This window comes from Rana temporaria, chromosome 2 (assembly GCF_905171775.1).
Source record: "Rana temporaria chromosome 2, aRanTem1.1, whole genome shotgun sequence".
In the NCBI taxonomy this organism is placed as follows: Eukaryota; Metazoa; Chordata; class Amphibia; order Anura; family Ranidae; genus Rana; species Rana temporaria.
The window spans coordinates 469328486-469352178 of record NC_053490.1 but is presented as its reverse complement, the minus strand read 5'-3'; the positions used below and the strand labels follow the sequence as shown (position 1 = coordinate 469352178).

At 46.2% G+C, this 23693-nt stretch overlaps 1 long non-coding RNA gene across 1 annotated transcript; it reads left to right on the top strand.

The window, feature by feature from the left end:
• The first annotated feature begins 74 nt into the window (after positions 1 to 74).
• LOC120927793 lies at positions 75 to 22843 on the top strand. Its single transcript, XR_005747129.1, has 4 exons — positions 75 to 285; positions 5694 to 5773; positions 9246 to 9373; positions 22733 to 22843. It is a non-coding gene; the product is annotated as an uncharacterized LOC120927793 (long non-coding RNA).
• Positions 22844 to 23693: the final 850 nt, after the last annotated feature.

The following is a 23693-nucleotide window of genomic DNA, read 5'->3' as shown; positions in this document are numbered from 1 at the left end:
TATATAGCAATAAAGCATTCATAACATATTGTTATTATCCCATATATATAAAGCACCGGCATGTGATGAAACATTGCACAAGAGTAAAGGTATGTGAATTACAGACTCCAACTTCAGAAACTGCAGAGAGAAAACTGTAGGAGAAAAGAGCCCTGTCCAGACAGGCTGGCATATTGTACTAGTATGCAAAAGTAATCTACCCAGCAATGAAAAACATTGACTTATATGAATGAGATCATTTGACTATACATGCAAACTGCCCCAAACTCCGGATGTCAAGTACAGGTACCAGTGTTGACTCTTTTTATCTTGCATTTTTTCATCTGTATTATTTGCCATTCTATTATGTCTTTCACGATTACAATAAAATGTATCTAAATCCAAAACAAAAAATTTGATTGATTGTAATTTTCCAGTCTTTAGATGTTATGGCTGGATTCATTTCTTTTTTAATCAGTCTTTGTTTCTGTATTTTTACCTGTAAATTGAACACTTCCTTTCCCTGTGTGGCTATGATCAACTTTAATGTATCTATTAGGGTTGTCCCGATACCACTTTTTTAGGACCGAGTACAAGTACCGATACTTTTTTTCAAGTAGTCGCCGATACTGAATACCGATACTTTTTTTTAAATGTGTCCCCAAATGCAGCCATGTCCCCCCACAAATGCAGCCATGTCCCCCCCCATATCCAGCCATGTCCCTCCATATGCAGCCATGTCCCCCCCATATGCAGCCATGTCCCCCCATATCCAGCCATGTCCCCCCATATCCAGCCATGTCCCCCCCCATATGCAGCCATGTCCCCCCCCCCCCCATATCCAGCCATGTCTCCCCCCATATCCAGCCATGTCTCCCCCATGCAGCATGTCTCCCCCCATGCAGCATGTCTCCCCCCATGCAGCATGTCTCCCCCCCATGCAGCATGTCTCCCCCCATGTAGCCTGTCTCCCCCCCATGCAGCATGTCTCCCCCCATGTAGCCATGTCTCCCCCCATGTAGCCATGTCTCCCCCCCATGCAGCATGTCTCCCCCCCATGCAGCATGTCTCCCCCCATGTAGCCATGTCTCCCCCCCATGCAGCATGTCTTCCCCCCATGCAGCCATGTCTCCCCCCCATGCAGCATGTCTCCCCCCCATGCAGCATGTCTCCCCCCATGTAGCATGTCTCCCCCCATGTAGCATGTCTCCCCCCCATGTAGCATGTCCCCCCCCCATGTAGCATGTCTCCCCCCCATGCAGCATGTCTCCCCCCATGCAGCCATGTCTCCCCCCCATGCAGCCATGTCTCCCCCCCATGCAGCATGTCTCCCCCCCATGCAGCATGTCTCCCCCCATGCAGCATGTCTCCCCCCATGTAGCATGTCTCCCCCCCATGTAGAATGTCTCCCCCCCCATGTAGCATGTCTCCCCCCCATGCAGCATGTCTCCCCAACATGTAGCATGTCTCCCCCCCCATGCAGCATATCTCCCCCCCATGTAGCATGTCTCCCCCCCATGTAGCATGTCTCCCCCCATGTAGCATGTCTCCCCCCATGTAGCCAGCCATGTCCCGCTTACCTGTCCTGCATCCCCGCTACCGCCGACTGAGTGTGTAATACGCGCGCCGGGAACATAGCTGTAATGATTGGCGCTGCGTATAGACACTCCCCCTCGCTCGGGATTGGACAGTTCACCCGAGCAAGGGGGAGTGTCTATACGCGGCGCCAATCATTACAGCTATTCAAAGCTGTAATGTTCCCGGCGCGCGTATTACACAGTCAGTCGGCGGTAGCGGGGTTGCGGCGGCGGCGGGGTTTAGTATTCTATTCTGGTATCGGGGGTATTTGCGGGAGTACGAGTACTCCCGCAAATACTCGGAATCGGTCCCGATACCGATACTAGTATCGGTATCGGGACAACCCTAGTATCTATGGCAGGAGGACTGGCTGTCACCCAGGCTGGACTTCAAACATATCTGCCTTTTTTTAATCTTTATTATATAGGGGGTGTTTGGTTTAGTAGCTAACACAAGAAAGATAACATTGGGGTAGATTCAGGTACAGCTGCGCGCTCCTTACGGAGGCGCAGTGTACCCTTTTTACCCTGCGCCTACGCAAATTATTTGCGCTACGCTTCATTCATGAAGCAGTAGCCACGTAATTTGCGTGGGCGCTCTTCAAAAATGCCCTGCGTAAGGGTGCCTAATGTAAATGATCCCGTAGGGGGCGGGAATCATTTAAATTAGGCGCGTTCCCGCGCCGAGCGTAGAGCGCATGCTCCGTCGGGAAACTTTCCCGACGTGCATTGCGGTAAATGACGTCGCAAGGACGTCATTTGCTTCAAAGTGAACGTGAATGGCGTCCAGCGCCATTCACGATTCACTTACGCAAACTACGTAAATTTCAAACCTCGCGACGCGGGAACGACGGGTATCCTTAGCATTGGCTGCCCCTGCTTTTAGCATGTGCAGCCTTACGCGAAACCCGACGTACGCAAACGACGTAAACTGCGTACGCAGGGCTCGCATAACGTTGTGAATCGGCGTTAGTATGCAATTTGCATACTATACGCTGACCACAACAGGAACGCCACCTAGCGGCCAACATAAGAATGCAGCCTAAGATATGAGGGCATAAGAGCCTTATGCCACGCATATCTTAGGCTGTAGTCGGCGTAACGAGCTCTCTGAATCAGGAGAACTCGTTACGCCGGGGCAAGTAAGCAATTGCGCTGCGTAACTATGGTTACGCAGACGCAATTGCTACCTGAATCTACCCCAGTGTTTTTGTTGGGTGCTAGGTATGCCTGGGCTCATCTTAATTACCACGTGTGGCGCAGATTCCCCCTGGTTGGACCCCTGATATTTCACCTAAGCCCCATAACAGGGCTCCTAAAAACTGTAAAAAAATAAATAAAATAAAATTGTAAAAAATATTAAAAATAAAAACTACTGACAACGTCCACTGCCCTACTAACACCAATCTCTGCCCTACTGACGCTGTCCACTGCTCTCCTGACACCGTTGGTATATATACACATGCACACACCCATATATGTTTGAGCTTTGAAGTGCACACACTAATGCAATAGGCTGTGCATACCTGTGATAAGGACATTGTATTTTGGGCAAGATGAATCTGTATTTTCTCTACTTGTTGAAAATGTTCTTAGCCAGAAAAAAGAAAACGAATGCGCCCTCCACATCTAAACACTTCAAATGTATGACATTTTTGTTCTTGGGCAGGGGTCTCCAAACTTTCTAAACAAAGACCCAGTTTACTGTCCTTCAGACTCTGGGGGGACTGGACTGTGGCCAACGGGAGTAGAAAAAGTCCCACTGTCAGTGGTAGTCACCAATGACTCAGGTTTGGCGGTGAGTAGGAGTATAAAAATGACATGTGGTAACTACTAACTATGAGGAATATTGGTACCTTATTGGTGTCAGTGGAAGGAACACAGCCTCATCATTGGAGTAATGGTGCCCCATCATTGGTATCAATGGGCAAAATAGTACCCCATCATTGGTATCAGTGGGAGGAATAACATCCCATTATTGGTATCAGTGGGAAGAATAGTGCCCCATCTTTGGTGTCACAGGAAAGAATTTTTGTAACATCATTTATTGCAGTTTGAGGATTTTTACGCGTTGTGGGTGTCAGTCAAAGAAATAGTGTGCCATCATTGTTGTCAGTGGAAGGAATTGTGCGCTATTGTTGGTGTCAGTGGGAGGAATAGTGCCCCATCATTGGTGTCAGTGTAAGGAATAGTGCGCCATTGTTGGTGTCAGTGGAAGGAATAGTGCACCATTGTTGGTGTCAGTGGAAGGAATAGTGTGCAATCGTTGGTGTCAGTGGAAGGAATAGTGCGCCATCGTTGGTGTCAGTGGAAGGAATAGTGCGCCATTGTTGGTGTCAGTGGAAGGAATAGTGCGCCATCGTTGGTGTCAGTGGAAGGAATGGTGCGCCATTGTTGGTGTCAGTGGAAGGAATAGTGTGCCATCGTTGGTGTCAGTGGCAGGAATATTAGAGCCAGTAGGTCACAAGAGACATAGATGTGCAATATAGTTGTTGTAAAGGCTAAAGGTTTTTTACCTTCAATACTTACCTGAGCCACATAGAGAGGCAGCAATGTGCATGTCAGCCTCAGCTCTCCAGAGACTCTACCTCCTCATTGGCTGGGACAGCAGCGGGAACCATTGGCTCCCGCTTCTGTCAGTCATAGTCAGTGAGCCAATAAAAAGAGAGAGGGTGTGGGGCTGAACCGCGGCTCTGTGTCTGAATGGACAGGCAGAGCAGCGGCTCTGCCCGGGTACCCCCACAGCAAGCTGTTTGCTCTGGGGGCAATTGGCAGAAGGGGAGGGGTCAGGAGCAACGGCGGGAGAGCTGAGAACAGGAAGATCGGGGTTGCTCTGTGCAAAACCATTACACCGAGCAGGTAAGTATAACATTGTTGTTATTTTTTTTTTTTTTAAAGAAAACTTGCCTTTAATATTACTTTAAGATTATTCACTAATTATTTTTATTATAAAGAACAAGAACAGATCATGGAGAGTCCAACAGTAACAGAGACCTGGTAGCAAACTCCCAGTGGACTATCTCTATAAAACTGTAGCAGGTCACGGTTCAGTTAGCATTCATAAGAACAGTCCACCTACTGCTAAACACAGTTCTCATTGTGCTTCTGGTAACCATGAGCAGGATTACATTTCCCAGCATGCCAATGCTGTATCCTGGCCTAGGCCAACAAGGCCCAGGCCTAGGGCAGCACTTTGCAGGGGGGCAGCACAGACAGTGTCCCCGCCGGCTTGCACTACACTGTTAGGCAAATTAGTTTAGCGCCCCCATAAATCGGCTGCACTGCTTCCAGTATGTGGGCGGTTGGCATTCTGCAACTGTGTGTGTGTGGGGGGGGGGGGGGGGCGTCGCTTCTAATTTTTTACCATACCTGCCCCATTGCAGAGATTTCCCTTCACTTCCTGTCCCATAGCCAAACAAGAAGTGAGAGGAAATCTATGCAAATTAAGGGAATCCATTGCCCCCCCCCCCCCCAGGCCATCAGAACTAGTGTCCCCACTTGAAAATTTCAGGGTGGGTCTTAAACCGCAAGGGGTGTGGCCTTGACAGGAAGGGGTGGGTCATATTTAAATTAGGGGGTGCACGAGTTTAGTCAGGCCTAGGGCAGCACAAAACCTAAATACACCACTGCAGCATGCAGCACAGACACCTGCTTAGGTCAGCATCATTGTGAGAACATAGGTCATGCCATGGCATTCCATTTGCAAGGTAGGAGGATAGTAGGAGGATAAAAAACATGTTAGCACTACCATTTCTTGTAAAGGAAAGTCTGACATGAACTATATTGTGCATTTGAGCTCTGCTTGAAGTGTATATTCCACTTTTCTTTAACAACAACTTGTCATAAAATCATAGAAGCCCTCATTAAACCTATTTGTCCAAATATTATACATAAGCCACTTTAGAATTAACGTTTTAAGACATGACTGTGGCATGATGGTAGGACTGGAGCAGTAGGATAATGATATCATTGTTCAACATCCCATTTCTGGGCAGATGCTAATCTACATTTCCAGTTATTGATCTGCAGACATCTCCAAAGATTATCCCAAAAACATCCCAAAAGCCAATAGTTTTATGAAAGGCAAAAATCTATATAATGATAGTGAAAAATCTTTCTCCTCATTTGTTTCTGCAGGCATAAACCTTCTTGAGAATAATTCCTGGTGTTCAGAGCCGGCATGTTATACATGAACTGATTCATTTGCTGAACAAGAGGTAATTGATACAGGAAACAGGAGCTTTGCACAGTTCACTGAGTGACGTGGACTTATTCTTCCGTTCAATTGTCACTGACTGCACCGCCATTGCTTTCCTAGTAACTGTCCAGATGTCATTACAGTTGAGAATAAAAGCTTAGTAATGATCAGGGGCGGACTGACCATTGAGTCACTCGGGCACTGCCCGAGGGCCCCATGCCACTAGGGGGCCCCATCCGGGTTGCCAGGCTCAGTAAAACCAGGGACAGTATGTAAAAATCTGTGTTTTTTTTAGATCTGTCCCTGATATGTCCGAAAATGACATGCTTTTAATGTGAATATCCCAAGATTTTAGCTGCCCGCCTCTGCACTACCTCCTGGCGTGGTGGTCATCTGTAAGCCAGAGGGGCCCCATAATCTTCTATTGCCCAGGGGCCCCATGAGTTGTCAGTCCGCCCCTGGTAATGATATTTATAAAAAATAAATTCTTCCTAATGACCACCGATCTGTCCTGCCACTGATGTTTCTACTCTCTTCTCTCTGCAGCAAGCAACTAAGTCTCAGCATCAGCAGGCAGCCACCGCTCCGTTCGCACTTAGTGTCAGTGGCGCAGTGGCGTAGGAGGACTTTGTCTTTGTCTTGACTCCCAAATAAATGGAAGCAAGCAAACAGCCACTGGTAGGCTGCATTGATGGGCACTGGTAAGCTGCATTTGATGGGCGCTGGTGAGGCTGCATTTGATGGGCACTGGTGAGGCAGCATTTGATGGGCACTGGTAGGCTGCATTTAATGGCACCATTAAGCTGCATTTTATGGGTGCTGGTGAGGCTACATTTGATGGGCGCTGGTGAGGCTGCATTGATGAGGGCTGGTGAGGCTACATTTGATGGTCGCTGGTGAAGCTGCATTAATAGGCGCTGGTAAGGCTGCATTTGATGGGTGCTGGTGAGGCTGTATTGATGGGCGCTGGTAGGCTGCACTGATGGGTACTGGTAGCAGGGCCGATCCTAGGCAGGGTGCGCAGGGTGCTTTGCACCCAGGCGCCTGCAGAGGTGGGGGCGCCGATGTGTATACACACACGAAAGTGCCTCAAAGAAGCTACTTGCAAGTACATTTTTGGACGTCCCGCAAGCGCATTGCTCCAGTGTGAAAGCACCCGGGCTCTCACACTGGGATTGCAGACAAGGCTTTTTTCAGGCGCTATTTTTAACACTAAAGCGTCTGAAAAAACCCTCCAGTGTGAAAGGGGTCTAATGGACCATCTTATGTACTATTGTCTGCAGTCTCTGACCATCTCCTGTACTATGTCTGCAGTCTCTGATCATCTCCTGTATCATGTCTGCAGTCTCTGACCATTTCCTGTATTATGTCTGCAGTCTCTGACCATCTCCTGTGTCATGTCTGCAGTCTCTGACCATCTTCTGTATCATGTCTGCAGTCTCTGACCATCTCCTGTATCATGTCTGCAGTCTCTGACCATCTCCTGTATCATGTCTGCAGTCTCTGACCATCTCCTGTACCATGTCTGTAGTATGTCTGGAGGTCTTTCTAACAGACTCTCTAACAGAAGCCCTCTCTGTGTCCATCAGAGAGGCCCCCCTCCAGGTCCCAATGAAGTACTCTGATTCTCTTCCTGTATTTTGTTTATTGTTAAGAGATCATGTAAGGATCCCAGGGTAATAAAGACTTTGTGGGGGAGCATTTCTGTGGTTAAGTCGTTGCCATAGAAACATGTGTAAAGGGGAGGAGTTAGTAAATGACCACACCTATGTGGGAGCGCCAGAAATATTTCTGCACCCAGGCGCCTGTGACCCTAGGATCGGCCCTGACTGGTAGGCTGCATTTGATGGGTGCTGGTAGGCTGCATTTGATGGGTGCTGGTAGGCTGCATTTGATGGGTGCTGGTAGGCTGCATTTGATGGGCGCTGGTAGGCTGCATTTGATGGGCGCTGGTAGGCTGTATTGATGGGCGCTGGTAAGGCTGCATTGATGGGTGCTGGTAGGCTGTATTTGATGGGCGCTGGTAGGCTGTATTTGATGGGCGCTGGTGAGGCTGCATTGATGGGCACTTCATTGAAAAGGTGGGGTTTATATGGGCAGGGAAAAGGGTGTGGAGTCAAGGGTGGAGCCAAGGTGGGGGGGGTAGCAAAATGAGGTTTTGCCTAGGGTGTCAAAAATCCTTGCACCAGCCCTGCCTACATCAATGGTTGAGGTGTCTCCCTCCAACAGCAAACTTTAAATGATTCCAAGATCTTTCATTGTATGGATATATTATGTGCCAATGAAGAGAGAGATGCACATAGCGTAACAATGTATTGTTTAAAATCACAACGACATTCAATTACATCAAAGAAAGGCATACAGGTAAAAAATTGCCGCCTTGGCGTGCTGCCAGCCATCAATGAACCTGGTGTGTGTGTAGTCCCTTCTTAACGTGTTTCGCCACTCCCACTGGGCGTCTTCAGAAGCTTTAAGGCCTCATGTGCGTTAAAAAAAAAAATGTTTTACTGATTTGAAATTAAATGCATTGGCCCAGATTCAGGTACATTTGCGCTTTATTTGCGGAGGCACAGGGCAACGATTTTTCCCTGCGCCCCTGCAAATATTTTGCGCTGCCTTCGATTCACGGAGCAGTAGCTCCGTAAATTGCGAGGGCACGCCAGCAAAATTGCCAGGCGTAAGCGCGCGCAATGTAAATGATCCCGCCGGGGGCGGGAATCATTTAAATTAGGCGCGCTCCCACGCCGAGCGTGGAGCGCATGCTCCGTCGGGAAACTTTCCCGACGTGCATTGAGGCAAATGACGTCGCAAGGACGTCATTTGCTTCAAAGTGAACGTGAATGGCATCCAGCGCCATTCACGAATTACTTACGCAAACGACGTAAAATTTGAACGTCGCGATGCGGGAAGGGCGGGTATACTTTAGCATTGGCTGCCCCTACTATTAGAAGGGGCAGCCTTACGCTAAAGACGCCGTACGGAAACTCCGTACCTTGCGTACGCAGGGCCCGCGCAACTTTGTGAATCGGTGTTAGTATGCAATTTGCATACTATACGCTGATCACAATGGGAGCGCCCCCTAGCGGTCAACTCAAGAATGCAGCCTAAAATCAGCGTGGCATAAGAGCCTTATGCCACGCAGATTTTAGGCTGCAGTCAGCGTTACAATGTTCCTGAATCAGGAGCATTCGTAACGCCGGAGCAAGTAAGCAATTGCGCTGCGTAACCTATGGTTACGCAGGTGCAATTGCTTACTGAATCTGGGCCATTGTTGTCTATGGGACATTGCACATAGCAGAGTAAAGATCAGTAATACAGCGTTGAGTACAGAGCCATAAAACAAAGATAGAAAAAGCTTAATTTGAGTGCAGTAATTTACGTGAATGCGTGTGTTTACATGTCTATAAGCATGTTTCCACAAGTATAAATGAGTATATTACAGCACTGGCAATGAAGAAATTTTTTTAACAATCAGGTGTTCTTTATTACAGGATAAATCACAGAACAAAGAAACAGGGCTGAACCAGCCGAAAATGACATGACATTACAATAAGCACATATATACATTTCACCAATAATCAACTAAGGGTACCAGAAGAAGCAGTGGAAGACATAACAGGTACATTAATAGGGGAAAAGTAAAGTCATAACTGCCAGGCTAAGCATAATTGGGGGGTAATAGGTGTATATAGGGGGGGGGGCAGGAACCAGGCCTGGGAGGCAGCGGACCAAGGAGCAGGCAAGACTCCTCCACTTATGGCGACATCTACAACTGCCACATCTTATCAAACTTCCAGGGGCACCCGTAACTAATATAGGTTAAATTATACCGTGGCAATGCAGCATCAATCATAGATAGCCAGGAGGATACAGTAGGTGGAGCAGGAGAGGACCATTGGCAGATCATCTTTTTTTGGCGTAAAACATTAAATACGAAATTAGCAGTTTAATGTGATGAAACCTTTTGGTCATCATCAGGGATCCCCAGAAGGGCCAGCTCTGGTGACATGGGGACAACTGGACTAGGCTACGTGGACAATGGGGGTCCCTGGCTGGATACATTTTGTGGAGCCTGACTGGCATGTAATATACCCTATGTAGTAGTTTCACTTGAACCAACTTGTCTCGTGACGAGATAACCAGCTTAGGGCATTGCTCTAGCGAGTCCTCCCAACCCTCCCTGTCCAGGGAAGGTATATCAGCCTTCCAGAGATCCCACAGCTGTTCAATCTTAGGGGAATCAGTCCTAAGCAGGGTCCCATATAATACAAAGAGTGGTTTCTGAAGCTTCTCCTATGATAGGACCTTCTCAACAGGGTCTAGTTGGAGTTGGGGCCTGGAGGGGAACTGAGCCCTGACAGCATGTTGGAGCTGGAGATACCTGAAAAACATCCATCCTGGTAGGTGAAATGCTTGACGGAGCTGAGCATATGTTAACAGCGTACTTCTGGAATTATGTCCCGCAGAGTTTTAATACCGAACCTAGCCCAAACTTGGCACCGTTCACAAGTGGGCAAGTTTAGGGTTCCCCCCATAGAGGTTGCACTGGGGACCAACGTGTCTCCTGAGCGAACCGCCGCCTGGCTGCCACCCAGACCAGAAGTGTCGTTTGAGTAAGGATCGGCATAGTCTGGTATGCCCTAGCCACCCGATAAGCCAGGTTCTGTAATAAAGAAGAATTTTACTCATCTATGTGCTTAGGCACCTTTACACACCTATGCTCAACATTACTCAAGGTCTTTACGCACAGTTTTTTTTAGAAGTTTCTGAGAAAACATCAGTAAATTATGCACTAATGCATAAAAAGAACTATGTATGCAATAACATACAGATTTAAAGAGAAAGATGGGCAAAGCTTTTTTTGGTCATACTTCTCTTGTGGGTCACAGGAGTGCACTTACTTTTGCTCTCCTGTGTTCCAGAATTAGCTGACTGCGAGCAAAATCCCGCCACAGAGCCACTCCAGGCTCTTGAAGGTTCCTGACAATAATGTTGGGATCCATCCAGATGCCTGACCGGCACACGGCTGAGAGCCTGAGCCAGCCTCTACCACCTTACTTCCCAGTCTAGCACTCCATTGAGCAGAGTTTTGATTGGCAATCGCCTCTCTGCTCAGAGGAGACCAAGAACTGGATAATCATCAGTCATGTGATTGCTCATTTCAATAGATCACATCGGATCACAGCTGCAGCCATAGAGGTGAGTATGTATGTTTATATTTTTCAGTTCCCTTTTCTTTTCCAGAAAAAGTGACAAGGTGAACACCCTATACCCTCGCCACTCCCTCCCCCCCTCCCGGGTTTACTGTACTGTAGGGCTGTGCCCAGACCGCCATTTCTGTCTAACTAATGGCCTTTCAGAGCCTTGCAGGTACTGGCAGCTTTATATTTCAATTCCTGCCTATCCTGATTGACCATCAGAGGGTAACTTTGACCATTCCGACACCACCGTATCTCTACTTATTCCATATGTATTTAACCCTCCTCTTGTGTTAGGGTCAGAACCGACCCGTTTTCAGGTTTTGAATGTCTATAAGTATCACATAAATTTGTTTATTGCATCAAGATTTTTTTACTTTGTCAGGAACCTCTATTTAAACAACGTAATAGAAATCCTTTTCACTCAATTATAAAATACTGTGGTGAAAATTAAGACGTTCATGGTGTTAGGGTCAATTCTGACCAGTTATAATATAGAATTATAGGACACTAATAAGTGCCAAAACTGAAATCATAAACACTCTCTCTGCTTAGTAACACTGACAGCCAATCACCTCTCAACCCTGTGAGCTGTAGTTAGGGAGGGGCCTATCTCTTTGCCTGCTTGTCTGCTTCTCTAAATAAAGTAAAGAAACATAGGACCAATACATTTCTATTCTATTGAGGTTTATTTTACCATTTTTTAAATTTGAAAATGAGAGGCATGCTATCAAAAGAAAGGTCTAAAGGGTCACACCAAAAATATTAAAACCAATCTTTTCAAGGATAAAGAAGCATAACAAGGTAACCAAGAGGTAAGAAACAAATTGGATGATAAATAATTGTTCAGAGGGTATTTTATGGCTGATTTAAGACACGGGTCAAAACTGACCCATTAACATCATGGATAGTAACAGAAAGCTAACATAAGAGGGGGGTTAAATTCATTCCTTCATAAAATGTAGATTTTTTTCCGTGACCCCTATGGGAAATCTCAGTAACTGGGCCACTATAGTCCTGGCTCCCCTGACTTAAAGAGATCTCATGGCTATGGCGTCAGTAGCAATTCCTGGTTTTAAATACAGCGGCTTCTGTTTCCCATATACTTTATATAGATGGGCAGTTTTTCTGCTACTTTCTGACACGTCAGTATGCATCAGTGTCTTCATTTATACCATACCTGGATTTTTTTCATATCTGTTGTCCATATTTCAGATATATTTGTATATTAATTGCCACATAACTATGTGTACAAGTGTGTCTTTTAAAACTTTTTGCATAAATGAGCTCTGGTTCATACTGACAGCGGAAGGAAATCGTGCGCGTTCTGCTCCCAACTGCAGGGGGGAATATCAGAGACATCTCTGCACGGATATCAAATCGCACCCCAAAGTTGCACCACTTAAAACAGCGCAATTGCCACCGATTTGACATGTCAAAACGCACCAATTTGAACCAGGGCTAAATGACACCTTTTTAATTGATGTCACTTTTCCAATGCGTGCCTACATAGTCCCAACTCAAAGAGGTGATTTCTTCTGTGGGTGGGTGATGAGCTGTCAGTACCCATGCATGATGTCATGAGCCTATGCTTTTTACCAGACAATAAACAGGAAGTGTGAAAGAAAAATGTGTATAATGCGCAACCTAAAGTCGCATAACTATGCGACTATTAATAATTGGTGTAATATAATGAAACTGTGAACCACAGTGTTTACTGAGGGCCAGATTCTCAAAGGCGTTACGACGGCGCAACACCATTAGCGCCGTCGTAACACCTCATCTGGCCCCGGGTATCTATGCAACTGATTCTCAGAATCAGTTGCGCATAGGTACCCATTAGATCTGACAAGCGTAAGGCTGTTACGCTGTCAGATCTTAAAAGTATTTTTTTTTCCCGCCGCTAGGTGTCGCATCGTCGCTTTTCCCCGTCGTCTATGCAAATGAGGTAAGTACGGCGATTCCCGAACATACGCGAGGTCGACGCAGCGAATTAACATCGTTTGCGTAGCGTACCCGACGCGTAAGGTTGCCCCTGCTAATTAGCAGGCGCAACCAATGTTAACGATGGCCGTCGTTCCCGCGCCGAATTCAATAAAAATTACGTTGTTTGCGTAAGACGTCCGTGAATGGCGCTGGACGCCATTTACGTATACATCTAGGCAAATGACGTCGGGGCGACGTCATTTAGCGCAATGCACGTCGGGTAATTTACCCGACGGAGCATGCGCAGTACGCTCGGCGCGGGAGCGCGCCTAATTTAAATGGTGCCCGCCCCATTTGAATTGGGCGGGCTTGCGACGAGCAATCTAACGCTACACCGCCGCAAGTTTACAGGTAAGTGTTCTGAGAATCAGGATGTAAACCTGTAGACCTGCGGCGGTGTAACGTAGATCTCATATATTACGCTGCCCAGGAGCATCGCGAATGTATGAGAATCTGGCCCTATAAATTTATGTGATCCTTCAGGATTATTTCACATGCAAGGTGTTTGTGGTTAATTATTTCACTTATAGTAAACACTGTGGTCCACAGTTTAATTATATTACACCAATTATTAATAGTCGCATAGTTTTGCGACTTTTGGTTGCGCATTATACACATTTTTCTTTCACATTATATTTAGTTCTCTATTCGAACTATCATTTAATTGCAGCACCATTTACTCATTTTATTATCACTATTTCCAGGTTTCTCATTAGATTGTGGGTTTGATTCATCACACCTGTGATGTGTGCACTGGATCTCTGTATTTAGCTGCATTTCATTATTATTATTTGGGTTAGCGCGGTTCACATCTTTTACAATAAACAGGAAGTGGGCTGTATAACGTATATGAATATAACAAATATATATTTACTGGCAGAAAAAAAAAAATACTATCCAAAGTTAAAACAACAAGGACAGAAGATTTAATAGATGAAAAGTTGGAAAAATGACTGAAGTTCCGCTTTAAACACACATAATGTCATTTTAATTATTCATCTTTGTACCAGTAAAAGGTTAGACAGGATGAGAAGCAAAACAAATATTGTAAGTACTGATTGTTAATGTAGGGCAAAGATATTTTCCGTCATGTTTCAGTGAATCACATCCTGAAATTAAAGATTATACCCAAGTGATTGTATAAACATACCTAATTGTTAATTACCAGTTGAAAAGGCCAACAAAAGCGATATAAAACGTAATAGAAAAAAACTTCCGCTAATTCTTAATTGTGTATGTTATTTTCCGGATACATAAAAAAACAAAAAAAAACTTGTTCTTAAATTGTTATTTGGTGTAAGAAAGAGTACATATCAGGTTTTGCTGAGCATTCACATCAATTAACAATTACATTTTATCCTCTCTCCTGCTGGAATGTAATTATGTAATAGGCACTCCTTAACCACTTGACAACTGGGCACTTAAACACCCTTAATAACCAGACCAATTTTCAGCTTTCATGCAGGTTATTTCTCACACACAGCATATGCATACCACAAAATACACCCCAAAACACATTCTGCTATTCCTCCCGAGTATGGCGATACCACATGTGTGAGACTTTTACACAGCGTGGCCACATAGAGAGGCCCAACATGCAGGGAGCACCTTTAGGTGTTCTGGAGCACCCAGGCCAATTCTGACATTTCTCTCCTACATGTAAAAATCATCATGTATTTGCTAGAAAATTACATAGAACCCCAAAACATTATATATGCTTTTTTTAGCAAAGACCCTAGAGAATACAATGGTGGTCGTTGCAACTTTTTATCGTGCACAGTATTTGCACAGCAATTTTTCGAACATGTTTATTTTGGAAATAAAACTGTTTTGTGCTTTTAAAAAAAAAAAACATTAAAGTTAGCGCAATGTTTTTGCATAATATGAAAGATGAAGTTACGCCTAGTAGATAGATACCCAACATATCACCCTTTAAAATTGAGCATGCTTGTGGACTGGCGCCAAACTTCGCTACTTAAAAATCCCCATAGGTGACACTTTAAATATTTTTACTGGTTACATATTTTTAGTTGGAGAAAAGGTCTAGGGCCAAAATTATTGCTCTCGCTCTAACGTTCACAGCGATACCTCACATGTGTGGTTTGAACACCGTTTTCATATGTGGGCGGGACTTATGTGTGTGTTCGCTTCTGTATACGAGCACACGGGAACAGGGACGCTTACATTTTTTTAAATTTTTTTTTATTGTTCATTTTACTTTATTTATTTTAGTTTGACACGTTTTTCCCCAAAAATAAATGTTTTGATCACTTTTATTCCTATTACAAGGAATGTAAACATCCCTTGTAATAGGAATATAGCATGACAGGTCCTCTTTACAGTGAGATATGGGGTCAATAAGACCCCACATCTCACCTCTAGGCTGGGAAGCCTGAAATAATAAACAAAAAACGATCCTGGCTTTGATCGTAGATGTGAGTCGGAAAAAGCACCAGAGGATGACGGGAGGACGTCCCATTTCGCCTCCCATAAGAACGATCAAGAGGCGGAACAGCCGCCATGATCATTCTTATGGTGTAGAGAATCGCCGGCTGAAAAAGATGATATCTGAATGATGCCTGTAGCTGCAGGCATCATTCAGATATCCCTGCACAAAGTCAAGGACGTCGTATGATGGCCGGCGGGCAGGAAGTGGTTAAAACGCATTTTCCTGACTGACTCCATGGCAGCCTACGTTTGGGTTAATCCCGCCTCCTCTCCAATGTGATAGGACCCCATACCCATAAAAGTTAACTCACCAATAGTCTCAGTGTTCCTTTTTTTTCCTCCTCCATGGATCAAAATCGTTTTTCTTCAAAGAATGGAAAAGGGCACACTTTAAGCGGTGCAGCTCGGATCCCAGCCATGGGCGGGTGGAGAGCTTCCCAGCACACTTGGTTGTGGCTGTGGCGTGTGCTGAAGACATCTAGGATCGGCTGGCAAGGTCCCTTTCTACATATTTCTCCATGGCAGTCGTTTATTTGTGCCTCTGTGTTGTCTGTCTGTGTGTGTATGGCGGCTGGAGAGCTTCTGCGTTCCAGCACGCCTCTGACTTCCTGATTCCCCATCGCTAGTGCCCCGCGCATGCGCTGTATCCACCCTCAGAGCGAGGCTTGGTCGCGCATGCGCAGTCCGTTGGTTCCCGCGGCGGCCGCGCAGGCGCCGTGGGATCGCGATCCACTGCGCAGGCGCGTTCGTGGAGGACGCGTGACGTCACCGGCGGGTGATTTAAAATCAGCTGCTCGCCTGTGTTCATTGGGTTTCCCTTCAGGCGAGCAGCTGAGTGTCTGGGTGTCTCCCTTCTGGTTGCCAGGTCAGTGAGTGGTTTCTTTGCTTCTGGCTAATATTGATTTTACCATGCTCTGATATTTGACTTATGTTTAATCTGCATTTATTTAATTATATTCAATTGATTTGTCTAAATGAACTCTCTTTTAAATAGTTATATTTATTTATTTATGTTTAAAAAAAAAAAAAAAAAAAAGAGCAGTAATGAGCAGAGAATTTCTTCTTAAGGGGACAGCACACTTTTATTTCTTATACTTTTTGTTCGGCACCATAGGTTCCTTGTTGGTTCCGAATTGTCATCCACTGTACGCAGGTCCAGAAAAATTATGGACCAGTCACCGTCTACAGGCGGCCAGCCCTCACGCACAAGGTATGTGCAGGAAAGGGATCAGGGCTAGGGGTTGCTAGTCACAATCCATGGGTGTTGACAAATTTTTCCCTAAATGTCTTTCTAGCCCTTCCAATCCAGAGCCGAATGTCGCAGACCTTGCCAGATCGCAACACTCTTCTTCCAAGTCGAGATCCAAACATAGATCTCCATCTACTTCTTCCCACCGGAGGAGAAGCTCACATTCCTCCTCAAGACACCGCTCCCACCGCCATGATAGTCGCTCTGATCGCAGAGCCTGCTGGGGATGTGACACTCGTGTCCCGGAGGGCAAGTCATTGTGCGACCGATGCTACGCCCATGCGGTCAGGGAAAAAGAGACTGAAGGTCATCGTATCGAGTCTCTGGTGGAACGTGTGGTTCAACGAACTCTAAGAGAGAACATGCCCCACACGCAGATTCAGACCAACACTGACGGGTCTGTTTCTCCAAACTTGGAGATCCTAGAGGATCCAGGTCCTTCCCGGCCTCAAGCCTCCACTCCGGCTTTTCCTGAGGGTGACCTAGAGAGTGATGAAGAAGGCTTAGAATTTGACTTCGCGCAGGTGACGCCACTCGTCAAAGCGATTAAGGAGGCTCTCTTATGGGAGGAACAACCTGCTTCTCCAGCCAAGCAGAAAAAATATTTTAAGCGCTTGGGAAAAGAACGCCCTACGTTCCCGTTTCTGTCTGAACTGAAGGGTATCTTTGAAGAGGAATGGAGCAAGGTGGACAAGAAATCTTCCATGGCTAACAAAGCCTCAAGGCTCTATCCCTTCAAACAGGAGGAGGTCAAACATTTGGAGAATGTTCCTCTAGTAGATGCGGCAGTAACGAGACTTGCTAAACACGTCACTTTACCTATTGCTGACTCCGTCTCTTTCAAAGATGGCCTGGACAGAAGAATAGACCAGGACCTCAGAAGAATTTATGGCCTAGCGGGCACAGCGTGCAAACCGGCTCTAGCTTTAGCGGCATTATCAAAGGCCATGGAAGCCTGGACGGAAAACGTTGATTCTTTCCTCAAAGGCGTCTCTGAAGAACTAGCCAAGAACTCAGCCACGGCAGAGCTAAAACTGGCGGTCGCATTCCTGGGTGAAGCCTCCGTTGACTTAATCCGCCTGTTAGCTAGGATTATGCTTTCTTCTGTGACCGCGAAACGGGCCCTCTGGCTACGCCCCTGGGTTGCTGACCCATCATCGAAGCAGAACTGGTGCAAGATTCCCTTCGAAGGGTCAACCCTGTTTGGTAACAAGCTGGATGATGCCATCTCCAAAGCCACGGGTGGCAAGTCTGGTTTCCTTCCTCAGGACAAGCGCCAAACAGGAAGAAAAATACCCCAATTTCGGCGATACAGCCCGGATCGCGCTAGGGAAGCTCGCGCTTACAGACCTGACGGAAACTACAGAAGGAATTGGAGCAGAGGCAGAGGTTCCTACCGCAAACCTACTCCAACTACTCAAGCGTCAACTGGACGCGACAAGGGGAAATCTTTTTGAGACAACGCCCGCCCAAGCGGATCGTGTTGGAGCTCGTCTACTCCTTTATCGGCACGTCTGGGCGGCCTCAATCAAGGACTTTTGGGTCATCAAGACCGTGACCTCAGGACACACATGGTCCTTTTCCAGTCCTCCCTGTCCAAAGTTCATCTCCACCCTTCTTCCAGGGTCACTGGAGCAGAGACAGGTCCTTCTAGACTACATTCACCTCCTGAAGATTCAAGGGGCAGTGGTACACGTCCCAAAAGACGAACAGTTTCTTGGGGTGTACTCCCCTCTCTTCTTAGTACAGAAGAAGAACGGTACCTGGCGTCCAGTCATAGACTTAACGTACTTGAACAAATTTATAACACACAAAAAGTTCAAAATGGAAACTTTATCAACCATCCAACAAGCAATACAGCCGGGCGACTGGATGATTTCTGTGGACCTAAAGGATGCCTATTTCCACGTCCCAGTAGCAGCAGAGCTGCACAAGTTCCTCAGGTTCTATGTCAACCAGGAACATCTTCAGTTCATATGTCTACCCTTCGGCCTAACAACATCCCCACGGGTCTTCACCAAAGTTCTTTTGGCACTGGTGGCTCTCATCAGGCTGAAGAAGATTCGTTTGTATCATTATCTGGACGATCTCCTGGTCCTGTCCCAAGACAAAACCCTTCTCTTGGCACAGAGGGATCAGGTCATCTCGACCTTGTCCGAATTCGGGTGGCTCCTGAACCTGGCAAAAAGCCATCTAGAGCCAACTCAGTGTCTAACCTATCTAGGGGCTCAATTCGACACGGTAAGGAAGACCATCTCTCTACCAGTAGAGAAGATTCCGGTAATTCAGGAGAGGATTTCCCGGGCCTTGAGTACTCGCCATCTAAGAGCTCATCAATGCTTGAAGATCATTGGGACAATGGTATCCACAACACCAATGGTGAAATGGGCGCTATGGAGGCTACGTCCCTTCCAATCCGGCTTTCTCAGGCAGTGGAAATCAGGGAGCATGAGTCAGCGGATCCACATTTCAACGTCAATGAGGGGCAGCCTCTTCTGGTGGCTTCAACCGAAGAATCTGCTGAATTGTCACTCCATCGCTCCAGTTTCTTGGGTCACAGTGACGACAGATGCCAGTGGCTCCGGTTGGGGGGCCCTGTGCGGCACAAGCATGGCGCAAGGCAGGTGGGACGCTCGCCTCCACAATCCAGGCTCGAACACCCTGGAGCTTCGAGCGGCCTGGTGTGCCCTACAGTCCTTTTCACAACTGCTGAAAGGAAGGTCAGTAATACTAAGGATGGACAACACCACAGCAGTATCATATGTCAAGAGACAAGGCGGGACTCGGAGCTCCTCCCTTCTCCAGGAAGTCGAGCCCATTATGAAATGGGCCCAAATGAACCTGGTCAACCTGACGGCTGTTTTCATTCCAGGCATTCAGAACTCCCAAGCGGATTTCCTGTCACGAACTCAGGTGGACGTCAACGAATGGTCTCTCCACGATCAGTCCTTCCGTTGGATCTTGTCCCTGGGAGTCAATCCCCAAGTGGATCTCTTTGCTTCCCCGAACAATGCCAAATTGAAAAAATTCTACACGAGGGGTTACTACAGCCAGGCAATCGGGACAGATGCCCTAACGGATCGGTGGTGGTTTCAGAGGGCGTACGCCTTTCCCCCGATCCCAATAATTCTGAAATTCCTGAAGAGACTTCTTGCGGAAGAAGTAGAAATTACAATGGTGGCTCCCTACTGGCCGAACAGGCCATGGTTCCCTCTTCTAGTTCAACTGAGTCTTCAGGACCCAATTCCAATACCATGCAGACCAGACCTTCTCTCCCAGGGGACGCTCCTCCATCCCTGTCCGGCTCAAATGAAACTAGCGGTCTGGTTCTTGAAAGGGAAAGGCTAGAATCCCTTGGCTGCGCCTCTCGGGTGATCTCTACCCTTATGAGCTTAAGGAAAGTAAGCACAAATAAAGTGTACGGTAGAATATGGTCTAAGTTTGTGGAATTTTCTTTAACCGCGGGCAGTTCTTTCAAGAACCCAGAAATCCAAAACATCCTAAGCTTTCTTCAATCAGGGCTAGACCTTTCCCTGTCTGTAAGCTCACTAAGAGTTCAAATCTCAGCACTTTCAGCCTTTTCTGGAATTCCTTGGGCAACCCATCCACTAATCAAACAGTTTTTTCGTGGAGCCTCAAGATTGAGACCTCTGAGGAAGCCAAGATTCCCCAAATGGGATCTCCCGTTAGTACTTGACTTTTTGAATGGACTTAGTATGTCAGGGCCCTCCCCATCCTCGTTGAAGAACTTTTCAGCCAAAGTAGCCTTTCTGGTCGCCATCACCTCGGCCAAGAGAGTGTCCGAGATCGGTTTTCTGGGTCACAAGGAGCCATTTCTCACCTTTTTTCCAGACAGAGTGGTTCTGATTCCTATGCTGGGCTCCAAACCGAAGGTCTCGTCGGTTTTCCATGAGAATCAGGAAGTAGTTCTCCCTACCTTTAAAAACCCATATTCTGACGAGACTCACCCTCTGGATATGGGCAAGATACTCACTGAATATCTTCAAGTTACATCTACATTCAGACGTTCTGATCACCTGTTCATCCTGCATTCAGGCAAGAACAAAGGGAAAAAGGCATCTTCAAGAACAATCGCATCCTGGATCGTCCAGACGATACAACAGGCTTATTGTGCAAAGGGCTTGGCTCCTCCGCAGGCGGTAACAGCTCACTCCACGAGAGGATGGCAGCTTCCTGGGCAGCAGCCCGTCATGTGGCGCCAGACGTCATTTGTAGATCGGCCTCTTGGTCTTCTATAAACACCTTTATGTCCCATTACTGTGTTGAACCTGCAGCACTGTCTTCTGTGAATTTTGGTTTATCAGTCTTGTCGGCTGATGGGACAAATTAAATATATTTCTGTTCAGCATACCCACCCGTGTGTTTGGCTAGTTATTTCCCACACGTAGGCTGCCATGGAGTCAGTCAGGAAAAAGGAAAATTTATTATCATACTTACCGTAATTTTCCTTTCCTGATGGACTCCATGGCAGACGGAGTTCCCACCCTGAAATTATGGAGTCGGGATAGTTACGGAACACTGAGACTATTGGTGAGTTAACTTTTATGGGTATGGGGTCCTATCACATTGGAGAGGAGGCGGGATTAACCCACACGTAGGCTGCCATGGAGTCCATCAGGAAAGGAAAATTACGGTAAGTATGATAATAAATTTTCCTTTTTTTTTCCAGAGTATTGGCGGGGGTATTGCAGAGTATTGTGCGGGGGTATTGCAGAGTATTGTGCGGGGGTATTGCAGAGTATTGTGCAGAGTTTTGTGCGGGGGTATTGCAGAGTATTGTGCGGGGGTATTGTGCCGGTTTGTTTACATGTGATCGCTCCGTCATTGGACGGAGCGATCACGTGGTAAACGGACGATATCAGCGGCAATTTACCGCAATCCGTGATGCATCGGGTCCTCACGGACATTCCTGTGTGCGCGCCCCAGGAGGCGTGCAGGAGCGCGATTCTGGGAGGTCGTCTGGGAGGTCGTCAATGTACGCAAACCGCCCTGTAGACGTATTTTGACTATAATAGTGCGCTTTATACGTGCTATACATTTGTGGTTATACTAGCTGGAGTAACATAAAGTGAAGAAAGTGCATGTTTAGTAAAGACATATTTTAAAACACAAATCTATGTCCTTAACATCTTCCCCCCCCCCAGTATGGTGATGTCACAGGTCCTTCTCTTCTCCTCGGAGGTGGTCCTTACTCCTGAACTGGACAGCGCATCCATGAAATAACCTTTAAAGTGGGAGTAAACTCCCATCTCTGACTTTTACCTATAGGTAAACCTATAATAAGGTTTACCTATAGGTATTGTAAGTATCTCCTAAACATGGACCGTTTAAGCGATACTTACTGTACATGCAGTGGATGACCTCAAGGGCGCATACGCTCTGAAATCCTGTGCCGTAAGCAGCCACTCACACAGCCAGAGTCCACGAAACTGGGAAGGAAGATCGAGTGAAGATGGAACCGTATCAGCAATGACAGTGTGCAAAAGTTTGAGAATAGCCTCACATAAAACGATATAGTAAACCATAATATAGTACCATCATCCTTCCCTCTTAATTTTTCCTTCCCTTCTCCCCCCTTTTTTCCCTCCCCTTCCCCTTCCCCCTTCCCCCTTCACTCTTCCTTTTTCCTTCCCCTCTCCTCCCCCCCTTTTCCCTCCCCCACTTCATTTATATTTTCCTTCTCTCTCCCCACACCTTTTTTTCCCCCTCCGACCTCTTTCCCCCCCCCCATTTCTCTCCCTATTATGATTTTCTCCCTTTCCCAATCCCCCTCCCCCACCCCTCTGTCACCCTATCACCCCCTGGTGATCCACCTAAAGACGCTACCACAGTCTGGGAATTATACTGGCTCAATCATCATTCATTTTTGGTATGTATTATAAACTGTATTATTTTAATCAGATTGTGTCACGTATAATCCCTCTTGTCCGTTGCGGGGGGAACTCTTTCGAGTGGCCTGTTCGCATAGCCGGTTTTGACCGTTTGTGTGAGCAGATCTCTAGATTACATTATGCGCTGTGTTATGTTTACATCGATTGTATTTACCCTGTATCATACTCTAATATTTGTTTCATAGATAACTCCTCCTGAAGAAAGGGTTCCATTCCGTGAAACTAGTTGAGGAAAGACCTGTCTATCTCCACTTCAACAGTGGTTATTTTATTTTTATTTTTTTTGTTTCTGTGTGTTACTTTTTTATGTGTATTAAACTAATTTTTATACTGAAAAAAGATTGTTTTGTATTAGTACCAAGATAGTCCATTACAATTCTCTGGGGTGGATGTTTGGTCAGCCTCAGCAGTGACAGTGTGATGCTGAAAGGCTTCTTTTTTCAGGTAAGTTTCACATAATGTGCCAGTATGCAATGTACACTAGCACTTTATGGCTTTACCTTCCGTGTTGTAAAAAAAACACACATTGCGGTTTACTACCACTTTAAGAACAGTTTTGTTCATGTGTACTGTAGGCCTACTTGGAAGTGGACTGGTGCTGCATCAGAGAATTGGGGACAGCAAGAAGGTGGAGCCTTACAGCGAGAATTTTTTTAACTTTATTTTTAGCTTTTATGTACACTGCAGTTGCTGAACTCTCAAAAGTTTAGGAACAGGTAGGCGTTTTTTTTTTCATCAGCCCCTAAACTCTACTCCGTGTTATCTCATGTGTATAAGTACACTCAGTAGTTTATAGTAGTTTAGAGGCAGTTGAGTTTACTGAAGTTTTTTTGAAAGCAGATAAATCGCATTCAGGACGCTAGTTTACCTTCATTCCAAATGCTTGCAACTGCTCGTAAACGCGTTTAAACATTAAGATACAGAAAAAGCCATCTTAACTGATCTGACTTTCAGCCCTTTGATTTGAGAAGAAGTCACATCCAAGTTGAATCATCATGATCTGACTTATGGTGCGACTTGTGCGCTGAGGATCTTAAAGGCAAAACCCACGCCACAATGAAAAAATAAACTGTGTCCCCCCCCAAGACCCAAACCAGGCTGTTGGAGACTGGTGTGAATTTTGAGGGGAACCCCCCACACCACAAA